Here is a 7,330-nt window from a genome sequence, read left to right on the forward strand (position 1 = left end):
GATCTCTTGGGTTGTCTCACTGTCTGGGCAACAAAGAACAAGAGGGAGGGAGAAATATAAGTGGTGCATGAGCACAAGGAGGAGAATGTGGGCAAGTCATTTTGGAGAAGGAAAGTCCCTCATTTATTTCCTCTGAACTGTTCCAGTGATGGCTGGAGAACCTTGAGACATCTGCTCTGTAGCCAGAAATGCACTTTCAGGTCAGATTCTACCTGGGGCTTTGGAGCATCTGCTCTTTAGTTTTTCAGCTTCCTCCAATCATCCTTTCACTTCTCTTCACCTCTGAAATCATTTGGGTTATTCTGGTGATTATCTGGTGTCCCCATTGAGTGTGTATGGGTGAGGAGTCGGGGCAGCATTTGAGAAAGAGAGTTGAGAACTCTGGTATGAAATGGGAAGGAATGCTCTAAGCAAAAAGACTGGGAAAGTCCCTCCCGCTTCAACCCATGAGCCCTCCTCCCTACCTGCGATCTGCCAGCTGGGTTATTTTGGACATGGCTTTACGATGCTCATTGCAGAACTGTGAAAGTTCGGCAACTTGAAAGGTGGCTAAGCCAGAATTCAAAGCATCTGTCTACATTCACACAACCAACCCCACCACATATTAAAGAGCACAATTGGTGGTTGTTTTTCCAGCTGGCAAATAATCCTTGGTGGGAGGCGAAATAAAGCTACAGGAATCCACCAGTCTCTGTCCTACATAAAGACAGCAACAATCATCAGCAGAAGCAGAACAGGGGTTGGCAATGAAGCTGGTGGAATTTGTGATGAAGCCCTTTTTTGACAGCTCAAGGACTAATGGATTGCACTTTACTGTGGCCATCTTCTTTTTTTCCCCTCTGATTTCAATCCACCCCTCCTTTGTGAATTCCCATGAACTAATTCCTATGAGTTCAGCCTGGGCTTTGAACTTAAATTTGGTCAATATGGGAGGAAAGCCATAAGGAGTTTCCAGCAGGGGTGAAATGCTCCCGGTTCGGACCGGATTGCCTGATCTGGTAGCGATGGTGGTGGGTGGTTCGGAGAACCGGTAGCAAAAATCCCTGCACCCCCCCTCCCCCCATGGCCAGCTGAGCCGCACGATCATCAGAGGCTTTTCTTTTTTTAACTTTTAAAAGCATATTTTCTACAACCTCTTCCGATGAAAAAATGCTTTTAAAAGAAAAAAAAAGCCTCTGATGATTGCGCGGCTCAGCTGGGATCATCAGAGGCTTTTCAAAGCATTTTTTTCTCCAACCTCTTGGCCAAAGAGGTGGTAAAAAAAATGCTTTGAAAAGTCTTTGACGATCCCAGCTGAGTTGCTTGATCGGCAGAGAAGTATTTTTTTTAAAAAACCTCTCTGCCGATCAGGCAACTCAGCTGGGATCGTCAGAGAGGTATTTTTTTAAAATCAGCAGAGGCTTTTCAAAACATTAGAAAAAATGCTTTGAAAAGTTAAAAAAAAAAGTTGGCCACTTCCACCCAGTCACATTAACCCCCCCCCACCAAGCCACGCCCACAGAACCGGTAGTAACAAATTTTACATTTCACCCCTGGTTCCCAGCATTGTGGATTTGAGAAATTGACAAGGTGTCCAGATAGTATCCATGAAGCCATTGGTGTCAATTCCACCATAGGATGTGGTTACATTTTTATGTTACAGTATGTAACTCAAAGAGCCCCTGGAAAAACGGCCAGTGAATTTTAATTTCTTGCATAAGAAAGAGGAGAACTGCTTTTATGATTGGATTTAAGCATTTAATTTGATTGCATTTAAATCAGATTTAATATTTTCCTTGGGTCTGCCCCAGTGGTGGTATTGAGCAGGTTCTGACCAGTTCTGGAGAACCGGTAGCGGAAATTTTGAGTAGTTCGGAGAACTGGTAAATACCACCTCTGACTGGCCCTGCTCCCATCTATTCTCTACCTCCCAAGTCCAAGCTGATTGGGAGGAAATGGGGATTTTGCAGTATCCTCCTGCTACGCCCACCAAGCCACGCCCACAGAACCGGTAGTAAAAAAATTTGAATCCCACCACTGGTCTGCCCACTTTTTTATCGCTACTTTATTATATTTTGGACTGTGCTTTCCCCCTCAGGCAGGAAGACCCAACCACCCACTTACTAGAAACATGTCTCCAGATCCAGCAGCTATAATTAGACACGTGTGGATCTGATTTGGTGGTTGTTATGTGCATGGTTTTAAATGAGAATTGGAAAAACATGTGATAACATTTCATGTTAAACATTATCACAGAAACACACACACAGAAGCGCAATGTCTTAAAACTGTGCATTGAGGTAGAACTATTTTAAAACCACCCCTATCATTTTGTGTGCTTATGTGTTTTCAAGACATCGGTGTTCCTTCTTGTCATCATAGCTTATATTTAGTGAAATGTCTCCAGAGCCCAATAGGGGCAGTGCAGACACAATATGTGAAATTTATTTTGATGTTTGCAACGGATGAGTCAGAGAAAAGCAAAGACACTGTTAGTTTCTGACCTTTTCTCCACAGTCCAGTCTTGGGAGAGGTCAACCTGACCAGAACAGAGATGCTGAACAAGAACACAGAATTCTGGGAAAGTGAATGAATTCCAGATACACTGACAATAATATCAGAATACACAGTTGGGAAAAGATGCACAATTCGAAAATCTGGCAAATGCTTCGTGGCATCAGACGCTTTAAAATGCTTGAATATATCAAATGAAGTTGCTTTGGAAGAATGGTAGCAATGCATGGACCTACTACTAGGTTATTGAATGCATCAGTTACACAGTTAGCGTAATTATCATATCCTACCAGCTTCCTGGTAAGCATGCGGCTTGTTTTGTCAATTTTTATCACTTGAGAATCTTCATTTCTTTTATCCTTTGGCTGTGTGGTGGAGCTGAGGAAGAAAGGAATTGTGGCCTTGAAACTATACTCTGAATTAATACAGATTAGCTTTCATAGTTTCCCAAGCAAATATACCGAATGTACTCCTGGCCTGCCCAACACACACCAAAGCTTTAACTCAGTGATGGGCAATTTATTCATGTCCAGGAGATGCATTTAACATATCCTGGGGTGTAGGGAGGCAAAGGCTGAAATTAGCAAGGCTAAGATTAAAAGTTTTTGTTACGAGTTTATGGTTTTTTATGGTGTTGAAGTCTCAGCATGGGCCACATTTGGCCTTGGGATGAATGGAGTTTTAGTGACTATAGTGGCAGCAATGATAATGCATGGAGAGAAGAATTAATGAATCAGTCAATAAAAGAAATAATGTAGCACACTATGACTCAAGGTCTATGGGTCATAAGAAAAGTAACCAGCCCTCGCCAGAATTTCTCTGGAGGAGAATGGCTCATTGCAAAGCTGAGCCAAGTCAAACTGAAAACAGGAAACTTGTCCTACCTTTAATTAATTCTGGACTAATGCATTTCTCAACATTTCCCCAAAGGTAGCTTTTGAGGGGAGGATTAGTACATTTTCTTTTTATGCTCCAAGTAGCACAGAACTAATTTCTATTCTGAAGCAGTACAGCAGGCTTGAGGAACCTATGGGCACCAGATGTTGCTCCAGGGTACATGCCATAATAATAAAAAGTCCCCAATGCACACACCAGGGTCTGAAACACACACCCAGCCTGGCAGTAATTTTCTGAATGTTTACAAACAACAATGCTTCCAAGTTGATAGGATATAACTAACAGTATGTTAGCATAACTGGTAGACACTGGATGAGAGGTTTTTGCGTAGAATAACATGAGTATGCTTGAGATAAAGCTGGACTTTGTGCTTGTGGCATAATGGACAAAATATGCCAAAATTGACTGGTACTCTCCATGCTGTTGGGACACAATGTGCATTTGTAGAGATATGAATTAGATTGATGATTGACATCTTCTGTCATGATGCATAGTGGATGTCTATACCTAGGGATCCATCTGGTTGTGAGGATGGTATATGGAAAGTTATGCTTGGAATGTAAGATAAGTAAACCATGGATTAATTATGAAGTAAAATCTCTCCCCACGCCTGCCTGCCTGCCTCCCTCCCTCCTTCTCCTTCTCCTTCTCCTTCTCCTTCCCCCCCCCTCTCTCTCTATCTATCTATTGCAATTATATATAGAGTACATGTAATTATGAATGAAAGAGCTAAGAGGTTATAGGTACAAAAGAAGGATATCAGGTGAGGTAGGCAGCAGAGGTAGGAGTAGGGGATAATATGCTCCACAACCACTCCTTCTACCTATAATATACCAGTAGGGTTATTTCTGATCACAGGATTCTTTTGAAAAAAATTTAAGCCTGAGTTCCAAGATAGTTTGGCTTTCAAGTTACAGGCATTAAGGTAGGATGGAGGTGGGAAAACGGGATTTATTAATTAATTTATTAATTCAATTTGTATGCCGCCCCTCTCCGAAGACTCAGGGCGGGGTCAGGATGGGGTTGTCTGTGGACTTTGTTTCTGTGAAGCTGACTTATCCATTGTTCCTTGCTGCAAAGTTTCCATAGAGTCCAGAAAAACCTAGGAACAAAAGAATAAGTTGTTCCTTATTGTTTTGATTATTGCAGCTTCAGAGCAATTCTATGGAGCTATAAGGGAAAACAGAAATAAAAAAGGGTTCATGTTAGTGTCAAGGAGATAACGTGAGAAATGATGGATGAATGGAGCATCTGACTTTCCCAGTTCCCAAGAAATTGGAAAAGCGAAGGAACAGCATGGGGATAGTTAGGAGGGAAGAGCCTTGGTGGTACAGTGGACTAAAGTGCTGTTAAATAGCACTTTGCTGCCAGCTGCCTGCAATTACTGCGAGTTCAAATCTCACCAGGCTCAAGGTTGACTCAGCCTTCCATCCTTCCGAGGTAGGTAAAATGAGGACCCAGATTGTGGGGGCAATAAATTGACTTTGTATAAAAAAGAACACCGCTGGGGGAGGGGGGCAAAAGCCCTACTAAGCAGGTATATACAAAAAGTATGAAGGCTATTGCTTAACGCATTGTCAGCCACCCTGAGTCTCCAGAGAAGGGCGGCATATAAATCTAATAAATAAATAAATAAATAAGAATCCCTAAAAGGAAAAGGCAGGTGTTGGTAGGCTGGTCCATACTGGAACCAACTAGCTACTCCTGCCTTTCCTGAATGGAAGAGAAAGAACAGGGGAATGACCAATGAGGTCTTACAGAGTCCACAGTCTGGTCTGAACACCAGCTCAGTCTTGTCAAACCACTGCAGTCAAACCGGAAATGGATTTTTTGCAGCTGGCTTAAGAACAGTTGGGAGCACATGAGAAAGCAGCTGAGGCTGAAGGGCAGAGTTGCCCTAAATTAAATTGGACCTGCAAAAAGGTTTACTTGGGAACTGGTAGATTTCATCACATTTCCAGATTAACAAAAGTTCAGATTAAAGTGCCTTCCCCTCCTCCCCTTTCCTCCTCCTCCTCTTCCTCCTAAAACTACAGATTTCATTGGGAAAATATCCCCTAAAGGGGAAAAGAAATACCAAAAACTGTTGGAAGCACCAACTATGGGCCTTGCTTAAGGAATGCAATACTGGGGCTTGCAATTTCTTTGCATTTTTGGCTATCAGGACAGTGTTACTGGCATAGCATGGGTTATTGATGTTTCGTCCATCAATTTTAAAACCACTCTTGACTTCTTCCAACCCAGCTTCCCATAATATAATACATATTGAATAAATAAGGGGAGAGCATGTGCCTTGTTGCATTCCTTTGCCAACTTGGAACCAGTTTGTTTCACCATGTTCTGCCCATACTGTGACTTCCTGACTTGTATAAATATTTCATGAAGACAATGAGATGTTCCGGGATTCCCATTGTTTGAGCATTTTCCAGAACTTGATGTAATCAATTTAATCAAAGGTTTTTCTATAATTGATAAACTACACACTGCTTTCTCTTTGGTATTCTTCAGCTTTCTCAATTATCCAATGTGCATCTGCAATAATGTCTCATGTTTCTTGGCCTTTTCTAAAGCCAGTTTGAACATCTGGCATATCTTTTCCCATTTGGACTCTAATCTAATCTAAGCTGTGTTAGATGATCCTAAGCATTATTTTGCTAGCATATGAAATTAAGGATGTTATATATAGTTTGCACATTGGAATGTAGATTGATCTCTTCCAGTCAGCTGGCAGATTTACTGGCATAGCTTGGTTGTTCTTTTGTTTCCCTTCCATATTTCAGTGGGTATTCCATTAGCTCCTGTAGCCTTTCTACTTGATAATGAGTGGAGTGCTGATCTAATTTCATCTCCTAGTACTAGAGGTTTTTGTAAGTAAGAAGTATTTTCTAAGGTATTTTGGATGTTGATTTCTCTACTTTATAATGTTTCAGTATACTGTTTCTCTCATCCTTCTATCTCCTTGGAATTGGTTAATATCTGTCCCTTTAGCATACTAATTTGAGGTTGGAATTCAGAACTCCTTTGAAAGACTTTCCTTGTTTTTCCATGTCTGTCTCCATCCACAGTGTCTTTACAGATTTTGTAATACTACCTGGTGTCTCTTCTAACAACTGTCTGAACTCTTCGTTAAATTCATTTCTGAGATTTTTGTCTTTCTTGGCTCTGTCTTCTCTCCTGTCCTTGGCAATTTCCATGGTTTGTGCTGACATCCAGTTTACTTTCTTCTATTTCTTTGTTTTTGGTAATCTTTTTTTTCACATTCATCCTTAATGACTTTTTAAAATTCATTCCATAATTCCTTAATTCTCTATCAGTGAAGTTTATGATTTCAGAGTGATTCCTAATGTTCTTCTTGAAAATAGGGATACATGTTCAAGATCATATTGTAGAAATTTAACTAGCTTTTTCTCCTTCCTTAGCTTAATTTGGAGCTTGAACACAAGCAATTCATGAACAGTTCTAAAGTTGGCATCTGGCCATGTCTTAGATGCTATAATTGAGCTCCCCCACTTCCTTTGGGCAATAATGTAGTCAATTTAATTTCTACATACTCCATCTGATGATGACCATATACAGAGGCATCATTTTGATTGTCTGAAAACAGTGTTAGTTAGCTATGAAGAAATAATTGGAATGGCAGAAATTGATAAATTGCTCTTGTCCTTGATTTTAATTTCCTAAACTGTACAATCCAAGTACATTTTCTCTTTCTTTCATGTTTCCAACTTTGGTATTCCAGTCTCCAATCACAAACAGCACATCTTGCTTGCATGTTCTGTCCATTTCATTTTGAATTTGATTACAGAAGTAATAAACCTTCTTCCTTTTCTGCATCGGAAGCATAAGCTTGAATGATCGACATATTAAAGTGTTCTTCACCAAGTCATATTGATACTATTTGGACATTGATTCCATTGTAAGCAAGCACTTTTCTTGCCAT

Source organism: Pantherophis guttatus, chromosome 2, assembly GCF_059756535.1.
Source record: "Pantherophis guttatus breed Tessera chromosome 2, ASM5975653v1, whole genome shotgun sequence".
In the NCBI taxonomy this organism is placed as follows: Eukaryota; Metazoa; Chordata; class Lepidosauria; order Squamata; family Colubridae; genus Pantherophis; species Pantherophis guttatus.